This window comes from Schistocerca cancellata, chromosome 5, assembly GCF_023864275.1.
Source record: "Schistocerca cancellata isolate TAMUIC-IGC-003103 chromosome 5, iqSchCanc2.1, whole genome shotgun sequence".
NCBI lineage: Eukaryota > Metazoa > Arthropoda > Insecta > Orthoptera > Acrididae > Schistocerca > Schistocerca cancellata.
In genome coordinates this window covers 547,573,997-547,592,908 of record NC_064630.1, presented here as the reverse complement: position 1 = coordinate 547,592,908, position 18,912 = coordinate 547,573,997, and the positions used below count along the sequence as shown (strand labels likewise).

The following is an 18,912-nucleotide window of genomic DNA, read 5'->3' as shown; positions in this document are numbered from 1 at the left end:
TGGTGGCATTGCAGGAGCGTGCGGCACTAAGGAAATTATATAATCGGAACAAAGACGAGTAGTGAATCATAGGAAGATGGTATCTGTTCTTTCGGTCATGTCCGAAAGAACATATACCATCTTCATATAGTTAAGACTAACCGGCCATTGACCTTCTTCGTCTGTGCGGATGCACACGCTTTGACCGAACTCTTACGGGACTCAGTAAGATTGTCTGCCGCGAGTAATGAGTGTAGTGGGCAGGGGTGCTACGAATGTAGTGTGTGGACTTTAAGTTGGGAATGTGGGCCTCATGGGGAGCGTGCAATGGATAAATCCCTGCAGTTGCACTATCCTCTATGCCCTCGGTGGCTCAGATAGATAGAGCGTCTGCCATGTAAGCAGGAGGACCCGGGTTCGAGTCCCGGTCGGGGCAAACAATTTCAACAATCCCCGTTGATGTACATCAATGCCTGTCGACAGCTTAGGTTCTTGATTTAATTATAATTTCAGTAGGGAATCACTTTGACGACGGTACGAGCCGGTGCCGCAAATTCAGTACACTGAAATAAGCGACTTGTACAAAGGATAAATCATTGCGGCCCGGCGTCCGGGAGCAGGCATTCGGAAACGGTAAAGATGCCCGGCTGTTTGCGTGCTACTATAGTGAGCATCTATGGAACGAGACTGAAAGACGATGAAAACACAAGTACGCGACAAGGCATTGGATGAGCAAGCTTCAACAAGACAGGAGGCGATCTGTGCACACCGCAAAGAGCCCATTGTTGAATACAATGTTCCGCAGGAGGTGATCTCTACCCTTTGCGATGTTGACCCAACGCGTAGTCGGTTACGACGCAGTGGATACGGGGTCATCAGGATTGGAGCATGGATTAATAGAAATGAGTCGCGTGGTCAGACGGGTCACTTTTCTTCTGACACCAAGTCAATGGTCGTGTCCAGATAACGATATCATTCAGGCAACTGGCTGCTTGGAAAATGTATCGCGCCACGTATGCGCTACGGTGGGGCGATATAGGGCTTAAGTAGGACAGTTGGCTGTGCTTCTGTGGGACCTTTAGAAGTAATCGAAGTCGCCGTGACAGCTGCGAACTACGTAAACATTATTGCTGAGCACCTACAACCGTGTATGCTTGATACCTTCCCCGACGGCGATTGTATCTTACAGCAAGATAAGTGCCCGTACCACACGGCCATAATCGTGCTACAGTGCTTGGAGGGAGCATAGTAGTGAAACTCTGATGTCTCCGCCACCAAATTTTCCCGGTCTCAACTCAATGGAACACATCTGGGAAGTTATAGAGGCGCAAGATCAACGCCCACAAACCAGCGGCCAGCAACTTTTGGGAATTGCATGACTTATGCCTAGTCCTCTGGTGCTACATACCTGCGGAAACCTACAAACATTTATCGAATCCATGCCGTGCAGAATCGCTGCTGTATTGCGTTCCTAAGGTAGACCAACACACTGTTAAGCAAGCGATCATCATTAAGTGTTGGGCCGGCCGGAGTGGCCGTGCGGTTCTGGGCGCTACAGTCTGGAGCCGAGCGACCGCTACGGTCGCAGGTTCGAATCCTGCCTCGGGCATGGATGTGTGTGATGTCCTTAGGTTAGTTAGGTTTAATTAGTTCTAAGTTCTAGGCGACTAATGACCTCAGAAGTTGAGTCGCATAGTGCTTAGAGCCATTTGAACCATGTTTAAGTATTGGTTTATGGGGTTAATTCAAATGTTCGAATGTGTGAGAATTCCAAAGGAATCAAACTGCTGAGGTCATCGGTCCCTATACTGACACGCTACTTAAACTAACTTATGCTAAGAACAACAGACACGTCCATGCCCGAGGGAGGACTCGAACCTCCGGCGGGAGGGGCCGCGCAATCCGTGACATAGGTTAAGTCCCTGTACTGTTGTAATCAATATATTTAGATATATGCAATGCTATATACATTTTTAGTCGAAGCGAAAACAACTGTGTAAATGACACTCACGTAATACAAAGAAATGATTTTAATGTTGGGATCTGATTGTGAAACATATTTTTGTTAGGTTTCCAGGAATTGTAAAGTATTGTAATTATACACTAAAAAAGAGACGAATGACAAAGGAATTATCCAACGGAATTCGGTAAATGTGATGCACAGGTAGTAAGAAATGATTACAAAAAATTGGTTCTAAGCACTATGGGACTTAATATCTGAGGTCATCAGTCCCCTAGACTTAAAACTACTTAAACCTAACTAACCTAAGGACATCACACATATCCATGCCCGAGGCAGGATTCGAACCTTCGACCGTAGCTGCCGCATGGTTCCAGACTGAAACGTCTAGAACCGCTCGACCACAGCGGCCGGCTAAATGATTACAATTTCAGAAAAAACTGGATGATTTATTCAAGAGAAACAACTTCACACATTGAAAAAGTCAGTATCGCGTTGGTCCACCTCTGGCCCTTATTCAAGGAGTTATTTCGGCTTTCCATTAACTGATAAAGTTGTTGGATGTCCTCCTGAAGAATATCGTGCCGAATTCTGGTCCATTGGCGTGTTAGAGCGACAAAATCCCGAGCAGGTTGAAGGGTCCTGTCCATAATGCTCTAAAAGTTCTCAACTGGGGAGAGATTCGGCGACGTTACTGGCCAAGGAAGGGTTTGGCAAGCATGAACACAAGCAGTAGGAACTGTCGGCGTATGCGTGTGGGCCTTAACTTGCTGAAATGGAAGTCTGTGGTGGTTTGCCATAAAGTGCAACAAAACGGGGCATAGAATATCTTCACCGTTCCGCTTTGCTTTAAGGGTGTCACGCCCGCCCGTTTGACCGTACGGTCTAACGCACGGCTTTCCGGGCGGGAAGGAGCGCCTGGTCCCCGGCACGAATCCGCCCGGCGGATTTGTGCGAGGTCCGGTGAACCAGCCAGTCTGTGGATGGTTTTTAGGCGGTTTTCCATCTGCCTCGGCGAATGCCGGCTGGTTCCTCTTATTCCGCCTCAGTTACACTATGTCGGCGATTGCTGCGCAAACAAGTTCTCCACGTATGCGTACGCCACCATTACTCTACCACGCAAACATAGGGGTTACACTCGTCTGGTGTGAGGCGTTCCCTGGGGGGTCCACCGGGGGCCGAACCGCACTATTACCCTGGGTTCGGTGTGGGGCGGCGGAGGGGTGAAGTGGATTGCGGTAGTCGTCGTGGGGTTGTGGACCACTGCGGCTGCAGCGGGGACGGAGCCTCTCCGTCGTTTCCAGGTCCCCGGTTAACATACAATACAATACAAGGGTGCCACGGATGACAACCAAAGGGATCTTGGTATGAAATTAATTGGCATCTCATACCCTCACTTCTGGTTGTCGGACTGCATGGTGGGCGACAGTCAGGTTAGTATCCCGCCACTTGCTAAGGCGTCTCCATAACGTCTGGTCATCGGGGCTCAGTTCGAAGCGGGACTCATTACTGAAAACAGTTCTACTCCAGTTAATGAGATTCCAAACCGAAGGCACAAGGGCACCGTGAGCTCAGCCACATGTCTGTGAGCCACGTGTTAATGCTCCTTGTGGTCACTGAGGCACCAGTTGCATGTCGGATCGATGATGATGATGGTGATGATGATGAACCCGGGACTTTGAGTGTCTCTCTGTCGTTTGCTCCGTCTTCACGGTCTGTCGTCGCTCTAAGTCAGTCCGTTGTGGCCGAACGGTTGTAGGCGCTTCAATCCGGAACCGCGCTGCTGCTACGGTCGCAGGTTCGAATCCTGTCTCGGGCATGGATGTGTGTGATGTCCTTAGGTTAGTTAGGTTTAAGCAGTTCTAAGTCTAGGTGACTGATGACCTCAGATGTTAAGTCCCATAGTACTTAAAGCCATTTGTCCATCTAAGTCAGCCACTTCCTTCCTGACGCTGTATTCGGCCATGGTTCACCCATACCTGCTAACATCATCTAATAGTGGCATCGCTCATATTCAAATGTCGAGTGATTCGCGATTTACTGCAACCGACTTCTCTGAGCCCTACTACACGTCACCTCTCAAATGACATCTGCGTATATTGTTCGCGCGCCGTCTGCGAGGCATAGTTAATGCCCATCTGGGTACATGAAATGAAATTCCGGAAGACTTTACGCCCTGGAATCGACATGTCTCCTGCTTACCGCCATCGGCAGTTGCGTGGTGAAAAGGTGCTGCAGGATCATACATTCATCCATCGGCCGCCGAAGTTAACTATTTTACATTTTCTGTCGAGACATGCACGAGTATCAATTTGTGGCCAATTTTCAGAAATCATTCGCGGTGGTTAGTTTTATTTTTGCCTTAGAGTATATATATTTACCTTAATTACAATTATAAACTTAATATATTTCCTTAATTTCTATTAAGGATTGAGATGGCTGAATCAGGTCACTCCGAGGACAATAATACATTAAATATATATCGCTCATTCTTCCTACAACGCAAAGTAAGTTGAAACAGCAAATCCCACTATTGCCTCTACTATCATAACAAAATAAAACAACTTATAGGCCGTGCTGTATGAAGCGTCTTGTCACAGTCTGGTCGGCTCCCCCCGCCGGAGGTTCGAGTCCTCGCTCGGGCGTGTGTGTGTGTGTGTGTGTGTGTGTGTGTGTTGTCCTTAGCGTAAGTTAGAGTAAGTAGTGCGTAAACTTAGGGACCGATGACCTCAGCAGTTTGGTCCCATAAGACCTTACCACAAATTTCCATATTTTTCCAACTTACAGAATCGGCACTGATTATTAAGGGCTGTTAATTGGAAAATGTAACTGATGGTTTATCTCCTCGAAGAACTTCAAAAAAAAAAAAATGGCTCTGAGCACTATGGGATTCAACTGCTGAGGTCATTAGTCCCCTAGAACTTAGAACTAGTTAAACCTAACTAACCTAAGGACATCACACACATCCATGCCTGAGGCAGGATTCGAACCTGCGACCGTAGCGGTCTCGCGGTTCCAGACTGCAGCGCCAGAACCGCGCGGCCACTTCGGCCGGCCCCGAAGAACTTCGATATCAACTCTTCGATTGTTAGGCGATAGTGCTGTATCGACGTATTGCTTAATCTTAACGTTACCGAGCCATCAAGCAACCAGATCATTATACAGCGTATTCACTTCACAATGAAATTCCTTACCTTACTCTCTCTTAAATAATCTAAAAAAAAGAAAAAAAAAAACATTTATCCTATATATAGGTATACATAGGACATACCAGCTAATAATTTTTTAAAAGTGAGATGCACCACGTATGTAATTAGGTTCTGGATGTTTGGCATGTAGACAACACGGCAACTTAAATAAAAAAACGCTCGCCTGATTTTTCACTCTGTAATTATCATCAGTGATATTACGGCTCTGGTTTGAGTGTCTTCTACGTTTCATAGGATTAGCGCACCTCCATTACGGAGTGCATTTTTACAAGCAGAAGTGTGTAAGGCCTAGCATTAGGAACATGCGTTGCTTGTGAATCTTTACGGGACAATTGCGTCATCCTCTGCGTTGCGAACTCGTGGCACAGCTGTCATTTGCATAAAGATGAAGTTGCAGTCATCAGTAAAAGAGGGGCATCACCATTTCTCAGTATAATTACGACGTTGATTACACCACAGATAACACGGCAAACGACGTCGCGTTGTCGAAGGCAAATGACGGTAAGGCGGCGTGACTGTATTACAGACACGATTCTGAGGTCAGTAGAACGGAAGATCTATTTAAGATACGCGTCGTCATAGTAAGGACGTGACAGATCGAATTAAATGAAACTGATTAGCTCCATTTTCTGTGAACACGGAAAGCTAACATTTAAGTTTACTACTCATATGAAATCACTTTATTAAGCGCATCAATTTTTACTTATTATTGCACAGGGAGGCATCTACTTTGTGGGTGTTTTGTATGACACACTCATACAGCCACACACAGACTAATCATCTAAGTTCCTACTCGTAGTGTGTCTACACCACTGCAAAGATTAACTGTTTGTGTAAAAGCGACTCACTTGTGAGGAACGCTGACGGGAAACTAACCATGCTCCACTTTTCTGTCTTTGTGAGAATCTCAGTTGTCTTATATAGCGCGTTTTGAAGAATACCGTTTGCCGTTGATACTCTATCCTGTTATTTAATAGAAAAACATTTTTATTTGTCAATAAGCTGTGTATATTTGTTCGACCAGTTTTGGTTGTTTCGACCATCACCAAATGGAAGAAACGTGTTTTGTGGATGGTTCAGCTGGGCTGTATTATTTTTAATAAGAAAAAATAATACAACCTACCTGAGCCATGTTTTCATATAACATCTGTTGGTTTAAAATTGCATATTTCTTATAAAAGAAACTTTCATGTACCAAATGCAGCAGTGCCAAAATGTAAAATGCAACAAAAACCTGACGTTGTTTTTTTGGTTAGAAATTACATTTTTAAAGAAATTTTCATTCTGTATCACTAGTGGTGTGATGGGCTGTTCGAGTTGAGAGTCATTGTAGAGTGAGCGTCTTTTAAACCAAACACTAAATCAGGTGGTAGTATGGAAGACCACATTCCGGTTAGAAATACTTGTTGGCAGGGAATTATCAAGGTCGATAAAGCACGCCTGTGAAGTGACACTCTACTTGCAGGTGACCGATTTGAATTCTGGTGAAGCAAGAAATTTTCGCGGCTTATTTTTGGTCGGCAAGAGAAGATGCGGTCGCGGAGCAACGTTCCTGATCTCCAACTTCGCACCGCCAATGTCCTGAATCAAAATCGTAACCTCTCTGCAATCTCTCATGTAGGCATTTGACGCAACACATTTTGATCCGCCGATACCTTAGAGTGTGAGTCGTTAACGCGTTTACCGTACCCCTTCTTTCATCACAAGGCAACACAAACAAGGCACCACATTACAGGGTGTCCCAGGAATGTTGCGACTAACTTTTAGACGTTATATAGGGTGTCTTGAGAAACAATTAGAGGATAGAAACTCGTGTCCGGAAAAGATATCCAACGACGATACTGGGCGTCGAAGTTATAGTCTCCGACGCCTGCCATTATCCCACCAATTCAGCAGCAAACGTGACTTTGCACGCTGACGGACCTTAGGCGGAACGTCAATGTTGTTTGTTATTCAGTGGTAACAACTGATCGCCACGATCGCCAGTGGAGAAGATGGAGCTAACTGCAGCGTAGAAAGGCCTTGTCTCCTGTGAATCCGACAGTTTGTTACCTCGTTGGATGAAGGTTTCAGAGACGGGTTTCCATCTGCAGTTTTTCTCCTTTACGCCGAAAACAATGGAGATTTTAGAGATTTCTAGGAGAAAAACAAATTGCGATGCAAACACTTGTCCGAGTCCTTCATCAAAAGAGGCAACAGAGCAACGCATTCATAGGAGACAAGGAATGTTTACACAGCAGCTAGCTCCATCTCCTCCACTGGCTATTGTGGCGATCAGTCGCGATCTCTGAATGACGAACAACATTGCGAGACATTAGCCTACGGCACGTCGGGCTGCAGCTCTTATACGTTTCCGGATACGGGCTCCTATCCTCTATTTGTTCTTCAAGACATCCTCTACAATCCCTCGAAGTTCATTTTCAACATTTTAGGGACACGCTATATACACGCACTCATCATAGTCGCCTACTCTTTACATATAGGTTTCCGACACAATTCTAACATAGGGAGTAAGGGAGCCACAGTGAGCCGAGAGAGGAAACCCTTTCTAGCTTAGGCTGCAGAACCAACTACTCTGGTTCTCCTAGGCAATAATGTCATACGAGTACTCCTTTTTTCATCAGTTCTCCATCTATCTTTGACTAAGGCACCACTACTGAAAACTTTGGAATTTGTTTACGTGTATACAGAGTAAAGTCGACGACTTCTCGGCAAGTACAGCGTACGTATCGGAAGCGCAGCGATCGACGGCGACTATATTTGTATATAAAAAAAAAATTAAAAAACTGCGGACTCGAAACCGTGTGAATATGTGAAAACATCTTTTTTAAATATGCTCTCCACCTCTAATGTATTTGGAGCAATTCAAGTTACCACCACAAGCTGGTTTCAGTGAATAAAGTTGACTAGTTTTGGTACTGTTCTTTTCACGTAGACGTCAAAAACTTATAATAAAAACATCTTCGTAGAGTAGGTTAACACGTAAACCTGATTTCCAATCATCAACTGTCTTGGCCATGAAATTTACATCAAAAGCTCATACACTGAAGAGCCGAAGGAACTGGTACACTTGCCTAATATCATGTAGGGTCCCGCGAGCAAGCAGAAATGCCTCACACAACAAGGCATGGGCTCGACTAATGTATGAAGTAGTACTGGAGGGAATTGAGACCATGAATCATGCAGGGTTGTCCATAAATCCGTAAGAGTACGAGCTGATGGAGATCTCTTGTGAACAGCCGGTTGCAAGGCATCCCAGATACGATGAATAATGTTCATGTCTGGGGAGTTTGGTGGCCATCGGAAGTGTTTAAACTAAGAAGAGTGTTCCTGGAGCAACTCTGTAGCAATTCTGGAAGTGTGGGGTTTCGCATTGTCCAGCTGGAATTGCCCAAGTTCGTCGGGTGCAGGTGACGTGTCACCTATCAGTCGTATCTAGATGTATCAAGGGTACCATATCCCTTCAACTGCACACGTCTCACAAGATTTCAGAGCTTCCACCAGCTTGAACAGTCCCCTGCTGATATGCAGGGTCCATGATTCACGAGAGTGTCTACACACGCGTACACATCCATCCGCTCGATACAATTTGAAATGAGACTCGTCCGACCTGGCAACACGTTTCCACTCATCAACAGTCCAATGTCGGTGTTGACGGGCCCAGGAGAGGCTCAAAGCTTTGTGTCGTGCAGTCATCAAGAGATCTATTTCGGCCGCAGTGATGTCGGAGATTTGATGTTTTACCGGATTTTTTATTTTCACGGTACACTCGTGAAATGGTCGTACGGGAAAATCCCAACTTCATCGCTATCTCGGAGATGCTGTCTCCCATCGCTCGTGCGCCGACTATAACGCCACGTTCAAGCTCACCTAAATCCTGATAACCTGCCATTGTAGCAACAGTAAATGATCTAACAACTGCGCCAGACACTTGTTGTCTTACATTGCCGATTCCGACCGCAGCGCAGTATTCTGCCTGTTTACATGTCTCTGTATTTGAATAGCATGCCTATAGGAGTTGCTTTGGCGTTTCAGTGTACTTTCCGCACATATGAGTTTCGGCTTCTTCCCCTGTATGTAAATCTTCAAGTAAGTTTCCTTCACCAGGACAACTGTTAACTTGGACATGACATTTTACTTGTTAACCTATTGTACCAAGATGTTTTTATTATATTATACTTTTACGTCGACTTGGAGGTGGTGTTTCACACCGAAATTAGTCGTTAATAAAGTATTAATCACTAAAAACAGCTTATGGTGGCAGCCATATTTTATATGGTCAAATAATAAAATACGTAGAACCTTGACTTCAGTTGTGAATGTTTTGTAGTCAAAGGAACGACTAAGACTAAATTTAAACATGAGTCATATTTTCTTTTTAAAGCTTTTGGCTTTGCTCTGCTATGAGCTGTGTAAAGCAATGTGCACTTTGCACCAGTATCAAGTAGGTCGGTAGTAAGCAGAGCGCCCGCCAGGGGCTCTGCAGTAGCCCGATCTTCCCCCTGAAGTCTGTTCGTTGTGTAAAACGAGCTCTAAGAGGCACGATTTACGCAGCGGCCCGCACCAAAAAATTTTACGCGTTTTACACGGTGCGTTAGACGCTGTGATTTAGCTACATAATAGCAATATCGACGGCGGCCACCGTGGCAGCCTCCCGTTGCCCCCGCCCGCCTCCAGAGTTCTCCCATGCATGTTTATGATACTCTCATTACTCGCGTCGACCACCACACACAAACAAACGCCGAGTCATACACAATCTGGCATTGGATTACACAGCCGCGGTTCTCGGTTCCGCGATCAACTTTAAACCTTAACGAATGGCCATAAATCATGGTCTCCGCTGCAACAGGGAGCTGCAAAAGCAAATTAATGTACGTGACCAAACTAGACTGTGGTAACACCTGCTTCAATGATATACTGCTTCGTGTGCGCTGCCCGTGCCACTGCAGGAAGTTCGGTTCTTGTTTTTATAGCTTTTATAACCTCTCTGTACAAGTTGCGCCATAATTATGTTTCCAGAAGCTAAACTGTAAAGAGGAGCCTCCATCGGCGCAACGGGAGAATGCATTAAGCTTTTTTAAACATTCGCAATCTGGGGACAGGCTTTTCCCTCTAGCCACGTTTCAAAATCGTGATGTTCTGCCATATGATGTTTGCATTTACATTGCAACACTTTTTCGTGTCGCTAGTTCCCCACGATTTATTTCACTTCAGATATTACATTTCTTTTCTTTTTTCGAAATTAATCTTCGTGTCTGTAAATATTCCATACCCAGCCTCCTCGAAGAGACAAACTACATACTACGCTTGCTGTTATATGCTCTGTCTTGCGCCAATTACTTATTCCTTAGCAACATTAGCTCCTTTATGTAGTCCTAATACATTGGCGTGCAAAATTTAAGGACAAAGTAACTTTCGCAAGACTGTGCCGCTGCCAAGAAACATAGCTGTATGAAACTTGCACCCTGCATAGAGAGAAATTATATGGTATAGTACAGAAACTAACGAAGAAATACGCAATAAGATCAACAAAAATGACACATTTATTCAAAGACAATACTTACACTGAAGTCATCGCGATCCGTGGTGGGAATTCCAAAAAGCGGGACGTGGTTCGTGCCGGCCGCTGTGGCCGAGCCGTTCTGGCGCCTCAGTCCGGAACCGCGCTGCTGCTACGGTCGCATGTTCGATGCCTCGGGCATGGATGTGTGTGATGTCCTTATGTTAGTTATGTTTCCCTATATCTAAGTCTAGGGGACTGATGACCTCAGATGTTAAGTCCCATAGTGCTTAGAGCCATTTAAACCACGGTTCGTAGTGAGATGTATTATCACCATGGACGGCAGTGCATGTTCTACAGTGTGCTTCCAGGCTGACCACAAAATTGGTAAGGAGTTCTCGTAGTAGGGCGTTCCATTCCTCCAATCAGGGCAGTCGACAACTGCTGTGTGGTCGCTGATGCATGAGGACGTATTGCAGTACATTTCGCCAACACATTTCACACGTGCTCTGTGAGATTTAAGTCGGGGGAACGGGCAGGCTCGTCCATTCGCCCAGTCTCCTTTTGTTCCAAAAGTACGTCCCCCCACGCACACACTCTTCAATGTGATCACGTGTTGTCATTAAAAAAATTAGGTCGGGGCCGAATGCACCTCTAAAAACACGCTCATGGGGAGGAGTACGGTGTCATAACAACATCCGGTGAGTGTACTGTGTTCCAGTATTTGGGGGTCAGCACGCCCATGCAACATTATGCCTCCGCACATCGTAATACCTAGGCAGCTAGAACGATTATTTATAATCGACGATGTTCCTGAGTGCATTACGATTCCATCCTCTCACCACATGAGTGTACGTCCAGCATAGTGGTACTACCTTGCGTCCTATTTCACGTCATTAAATGTATAACACTGCAAACCAACGTGAAATTACGAGGAGGGGGGGGGGGGGGGGGAGGGAAGAAACAGCAACGCCAAGCGAAGGAATACATCAAAAACTTGCAAGCAGACGAGACTTCCTGAAGTAAGCGAAACTCTGACATAAAATACCGTACGTAAAACCAGACGTCAGTACCTTCGTAAATAACTGTTTTGAGAACTGGAAAGCACACTGCCTGACTAAGAAAGTGGAACTTTCACAAGAGAGGGAGGAAACAATACCTGAGACCGTAGTGCCCAGACAGGTAAAGCCCAGCATATAGGTTTTAATCACTCGTCACATTGTATCTAAGTCGTTTTATGAACAGCTTACTATGTGTAAATTCCTGACTTCCATTTATGAATAAGGGTAAATTACAATGTGTAGTTTTGTATGGTGCTAATATGGATAATGGCTTTGCTTCAGACATTTTTACTCTGTTACTGACTTACTGTATAGTATGTACAGTAAGTGTACACTAAAGTGTTCTTTGCATGGGTATTTAGTTAGCAGTAATAGTAAAGTTGTATTGTGGTAGTAATGAGTGGTTATACCGTGGGACTGTGTGTGCACTGCTTGGAAAGCGCTATATAGTGGCCGGTTGTGAACCACTAGAATCGCTGCAGGTTAACCTGCTCGTAATAGGGCAGTGTGATGCCGACCTTTGTTAGTCGAGCAGCGATCATGTACCAAATAGTTTTATCTTGTGACTTCGGTTTTACGTATCTTATGGAAAAGAATGACCATGAGAGCAGCTGTTTTTTTATTTTTTGTGACAATGATTTTATATCAGCTGGTCTGCCTCGTGTATCGTTATATCCAAATGGTTTATAAATATTGATCTACATTCAGGTATGTGGTACAGTACTAACAGTAATGTATACAGTGTAACTCATGTAAGCCCTCCTTCAAACCTGTCATATTATATCTTCACAGATCCGATGATGGCACCTTTATGTGTTGAAACCGATTATCCAGTAAACAGTGTTTGAGCGAGCCTGGCTTTTGAATTATTTCTATTTAAGCAAAATGAAGCTTCACAAGGTTGAGAGAGTGCGTGATGTTATTTCAGTGATTAAAAAATCAAGTTAAAATTTGCAAATAACTTGACACTGTGACCCCACTTATCAGTATGAGGCTGCGCCTCCTGCGGCCTGGATGCATTCACTGAACCGTTGCAGAGGGTGTCATAAAGCTGTTGTATCCTCACCTGAAACAAACCGGTCCACAACTGTTCTAACAAGTCCTTGATATACTGAGTACTGACAATGGGATGGAGTTAACGTCCTAGCTGATGCCGTACGTGTTTTATTTGGAACAGATATTGGGATCTTTCTACCCAGGGGACTACCTCAACATGACGCAGACAGTTCTTAGAGACACGATCATCGTCCTATTGCGAAATGGCATCAAGATACTGCCACCTAAGAGGAAACACCTGAGGAATCAGGACGACCGTGACTTGTGCCGCCAATCAGTACCAGCTGTGACCCGAAGGCGTCCTGACGGCACCCCACATCATGAAATCAGGAGTAATACCGCTATGCCTCTCCCAATGATTAGAAGAATGGGGTCTCTCCTCAGGTCGCTGCCATACTCGCCGACAATCTTTATCCGTGGTATTGCAGAGCCGCGATCCATAGCTAAACACAATGCGACGCCATTCATCAGTAGTCCGTGCGAACCCGTCATGGCACCTCTTCAAACGCAGCCGTCTGTGTTGTAATGTTAACGCCAGCCTAAGCATGGGACGGTAATTCCTAGCCTGGCTGGTGCTAGTCTTCAACTAATGGCGCAAAATGAACCAGAATCTTGCAGGGAGTCTATTACGCGTTCTCGAATGGCATACAAAGGTGTGAAGCAGTTACGATGTGCTCGCTGTGCATTACGTTAATCCTCTCTTTTGATGGTGAAACGTGGTCTACCGGAACCTTAAAGAGCATGCTTATCCTCAGGTTTCCATGCAGTTCAACATCTCGCCACTGTCACACCCGAATGCCTCACAAATCAGGATATTATACAATTCGACCAGCCAGCTAAATGGCCACCACAATGAGGACAATGAGGCTACTTTCAAATTTCTTCAAGCGCTGATAACGCTTTCTCTGACGAGTACCCAGCGTCCCGTTCCTTCACAGTGACCATTCAACACCTGACGATGTTCACGACCCTTACAAGTCCTTCCATGTCTAGTAACTACACAGAACACTAATAACACTAACGACTGTGGTGGCCCTTTTAACTGTCACATAAAATTTCAAAACTACTCATTTACATACTTGCTGATAGTATGTACATGTCCAAAAAAAGTGGTTCAAATGGCTCTGAGCACTATGGAACTTAACATCTGAGGTCATCAGTCCCCTAGACTTAGAACTACTTAAACCTAACTAAGCTAATGACAGCACACACATCCATGCCCGAGGCAGGATTCGAACCTGCGACGGTAGCAGCAGCGCGGTTCCGGACTGAAGGGCCTAGAACCGGTCGGCCACGACGGCCGGCACGTATCTGATGTTACACTGACAAACAACCGCGTCTGCTGGGTGCTACACCTTTTTTGTCAGGCAGTATACGTTTCAGGATAGACTATTGGCTATGTTTTTACAAATAAAATGAAACGCGTATATGGAAAAAATATCACTATAGCTGTATTTTTAGAATGTCTTTATTCTATCACACGATTAGTTTCGGCGGCACGTTTCCGCCATCCTCAGGCCCCAAGAGTACTTGCCAAAAGAATACTTGATTTTCTTGGCGCATTTATTGTGAGATCATTGTTACTAGCACAGTGGGCTAGCTTTCATCAGGAATCTATATTCGACACCGTGTTCAAACACTTCTGATGAAAGGTGCCCCACGTGTGCTAGTAACAAGGATCCCACAGTAAATGCTTCAAGGAAATCAAATATTCCTTTGGCAGTGGTGGAGCCTGAGAATGGTTGTCACGTGCCGCCGAAACTAATCCTCTAATCCTGTGATAGAATAAGGACATTCTCAAGGTACAGCTGTGCTTGTGCTTTTCTCATATACATATAATCAGCTGAAGTCGCTCGTTAGTGCAGTAAGATGGACATCCATAAAGTGAAAAATGCCTTTAACCTTGTCAGGCAACTACGGACACTATGGCCACACAAATGAAGCATCTAGCATCTAGGATGTGTGTGATGTCCTTAGGTTAGTTAGGCTTAAGTAGTTCTAAGTCTAGGGGACTGATGACCTCAGATGTTAAGTCCCATATTGCTCAGAGCCAAATGAAGCATCTAAAAAAATAAACCGGTAAACAGGGGTGATAGTTTCAAGAGAGACTTTGATTGTGATGCTTAATTTATTACGATCTTGTTCGGTATCATATGGTTCACGAGCGCTGAAGAACGATTTATTATGATCTTGCCCGCCATCATACGCTTCACGAGTGCGGAAGAATGAACACCCATCATAGGCTGTAGCGGATGCTGGCAATCGAACTCATCTGTTAACAGGGCTGCAACACCATACAGTACTTCACAGTCTGCCTGGAGAGCATGCAGTGAGTAAACGTAAGAAGAATGCTTGTAAAATATGAAGTAGGTCAGACATCGAAAGAAACTGCAGAAAAATGGAATCGTATTTAGGCTGAATTTCCCAAAACATAGTATCCTCTTAGAAACATTTTCTCTGGCTTCCAGCAGCGTCAGGTGGCCATACATCTCAAAACTTTCGGAAGAGTGTGATAAGAGGAAAATCCAGGTCCAGGTTCCAATCTCTAACAGGTACAAATTATCAATTGCCGCATCTCGGGTAATGAACACGACATAAGTATACAGAAATTTGGGCCCAAATAAAGAGGTCCGACAGTCCCTCTTCCCGTTTATTATCCGCAAGTTAGGTGGGTAGGAGGGGGGAGGGGGGGGGCTGTAGCGATAGACTGTGCACCGTCCATCACAGGGCCTATGGCGGCTGCATATAAGGCTGCTGCGTATCGTAATTATTCGTTATTGAATGTGTAGTGTGTTAGACGAGATTAGAAGTACCGTTTAGTTACTAACTGAAGGCTTGTGTTACTCGCATTTTCTCTCTCTCTCTCTCTCTCTCTCTCTCTCTCTCTCTCTCTGCATATAGTTCGTCCCGCACTCGGGCGACGGCGGGAATTTCCGAATTCTTCAGTTTGCTACTTTCATCAGACTCGGGTAACGGAAACGTTCAGCTGTTCGCCTGTCTTCTCTCCCGCATATTCGTGTCCACTCAGTAGTTTTTATATTCCTCCAATTTCTTACTCTCAGCAGAGAAAGTCGCTAGTGACACGCTGTACTCAATACATTTTGTCACTATCCCGTGTTTTGTATCTACGCACGCAATTCGTGTCCTACTCGGGAGAAGTGGGCAGTATTTGTAATCCTCCAATTCTTTCTTCTCACGCGCTACCGTTTCCGCTATGTGGCAAATCGCTAGCTTATGGGTCTCATACAGCGTTAAACTGGGGTGTTAACAGGCTATGGCAATTGGCGAGAACACAGTTACTCTGTCTGGCTACCGTACGTCGCCGACAGGCTATGGCAATTGGCGAGAACACAGTTACTGTGTCTGGCTACCGTACGTCGCCGTACTCTGCCACTGCTGAGACCGGCCGCCGTATGGCAGAATTACTGAGTCCGTCTGTAGTGGCGGCCTATGCGAGGCAAAGGCGTGGCGATTCATTTGGTCTTTATTTTGTTATGACAACGAGGTCAGCTCTTGCTTTTACCATTAATTCTAGCACACCCACAATGATTGTTCATCAGTATGTACGAGGGCTATTCTTGTTTTTTAAGGTCCGATCGGTCGCGAAATTGAAGCCACCGATGAAGCTTCGAGAATGTGTTGGGACGTGTCCCCTATATGACCATCGGTCGTGTCAAGCCGCACTTTTCAGTTCTGAGCGCAGAGTGAACACTAAAAGATGGCTGGAACAATAGACTCTCCCCCGAGGTGTGAAGTGCGTGCCGTAATGAAACAGGATGATTCAGCTGCCCCTACCGCTGTCGTTTTATGCAACCCGCAGTGTATTCATATTCTCTCGCTTGCTACTAATAAATGAAATGGATCTTTTTTGTACGAAATTTAATGCTGTAAAATTTTGTACTGGGATACGTTTTCATTCAAGGCCACGGTTTTCTAGTTGTTCAAGAAAAACGTACAAAATTAACAAACGTACCTCCACCCTCACACGCATCCATCACTAGTCAATATTTCTAATATTTTGTTCGTGGGACTCCCTCCTAACACTACGGAAAAATTTCGGGCTACATGAACTATTCCTGATATCCCATCCTTTTTTATCTTCATTGACTGGCCCCATCAAGCCACTGGCTTAGTCGAATATTTACGAATTATACAATTGACGCTTGTGTAAATTTTACCTACTACTACTACTACTACTACTACTACTACGTGATCAGGCCCAGTGGACCGCACGCATCTACAAGTTTCCTCCTCCACTGTATTCTGTCCATTGCTGCTATCCGCCATTCGTCCACATCTATTGACATTTGTTTTAAATCTTCATGGAGTCCATCCCTCCAACGCTTCTTGGGTCTCCCTGGCGGTCTCTTTCCTGTAGGTGTGAAATCCAGGAGCTTCCGAGGCCATCTGTGATCCTCCATCCGGGCCACATGGCCGGCCCACTGCATTCGTTTGGCTTTGACAGCTCCTCCTATGTTGGGCTGCTGGTATAGTTCCTCAAGCTCTTGGTTGTATCTGATCCTCCATTCCCCTGTATCTGCATTCAGAACCGGACCGAAGATCTTCCGAAGCACTTTTCTCTCAAAGATAAGAAGCTTATGGAAGTCCTGTTTCCGGATACTCCATGTTTCACAGCCATATAGAACAACAGGCTGGATCAGGGTTTTGTACAGTTGAATCTTGAACTGTCTGGAGAGAGATTTGGACCGAAGCAGTTGTGCTACGCTGTGGTAAGATCGGTTTCCTGCTTGTATTCTGACATTGATCTCTGCTTCACATGACGAGTTCTCAGTGAAAAGTGCCCCTAGGTATTTGAATTCTTGCACTCTGTTGTAGTAATGGTCCCCAACCTGCAGTGATTGTAGATGATCAGCAGTCTGACAATGACCACGCGTCATAATGAGGTACTCTGTCTTAGCTTCGTTTATGTTTAGCCCAAATTTGCTGCCAGCCTCCTTTAGTGCTTTGGTCATTTGCTCCAACTCCTCTTCCGACCTAGAGAGTAAACAGATGTTGTCTGCATAGGCTAAGTATGCCAGTCTCTTTCCTTCGATTTCAATCCCTTCGTTCTCTTGGAAGGTCTCGCGTACGATCTTCTCGAGGGCAAAGTTTAACAGGATAGGGGACAACCCACCTCCTTGCCTGAGTCCTGTCACAATTTCAAATTCCTCAGTTACGCGATTTCCCATCTTCACCTTTGCATGTGTTTCGTTCAGACAGATCTTTATCAGATTGATGAGTTTCTCTGCTATGCCAAACTCCCTTAAACAGTTGAGCAGGCTCTTGCGATGTATGCAATCATAGGCCTTCTTAAAATCAACGAATAAAATATGCAAATCTTTACCATATTCACCCAGTTTCTCAGTGAGCTGCCGGAGACTGAAGATGTGATCTACTGTTGACCGTCCTGGCCGGAAACCTCCCTGGTACTCCCCAATCACCGATTCTGCCACTGGCTGAATTCTATGTATGAGGCAATTGGACAGGATCTTATAGCGGATGTTAAGCAGGGCGATTCCTCGATAGTTGTCACATTTCAGTTTGTCGCCCTTCTTACGTATTGGACAAATCAAAGCTGTTTTCCATTCTCCTGGTAGTTCTTCTTTGGCCCATATTGCCTGTATCAGTCGGTGTATTTTTTCTGCAAGTTTCTCTCCTCCTGCCAGGATCACTTCAGCCTGTATTCCATCTTCACCTGGACTCTTATTCTGTTTAAGGTGTCTGATTCTGGTTTTTATCTCATCCAGGGTAGGTGGGGGATAGTCTGCATCGGCTGTAATTGGGTACTGGAAATCAAACTGCAGTTCGGGTTCATCACAATTTAGCAGCTGTCGAAAGTACTCTTTCCATCTCTCAGCTATGTCCCTATCGTTCGTCAGGATCTTATCACGGGAATCTTTGACAAATTTCTGCTTGGCCTGGTGGCCTTTGCAGGGGTACTTCACCCTCAGAAACATTTCCCTCGTCTTTTGTCCTCTGATGTCTGTTTCTGCTTCAGTTATGATATTCCTTATGTATTTCCTCTTTGCTCTTTTCAGAATTGCTTGTGTAGTCTTTCGGACCTCCTCAAATTGTGCTTTGGCCTGTGCCAGATATGTTCCCTTCAGCCATTTGATCCTGGCTTCCTTTCTCCTTTCCAGGGCATCT

At 45.2% G+C, this 18,912-nt stretch overlaps 1 non-coding gene across 1 annotated transcript; it reads left to right on the top strand.

Moving 5' to 3' along the window:
- The first annotated feature begins 340 nt into the window (after nucleotides 1-340).
- On the top strand, nucleotides 341-415 carry Trnat-ugu (transfer RNA threonine (anticodon UGU)). Its single transcript has one exon. It is a non-coding gene; the product is annotated as a tRNA-Thr (tRNA).
- Nucleotides 416-18,912: the final 18,497 nt, after the last annotated feature.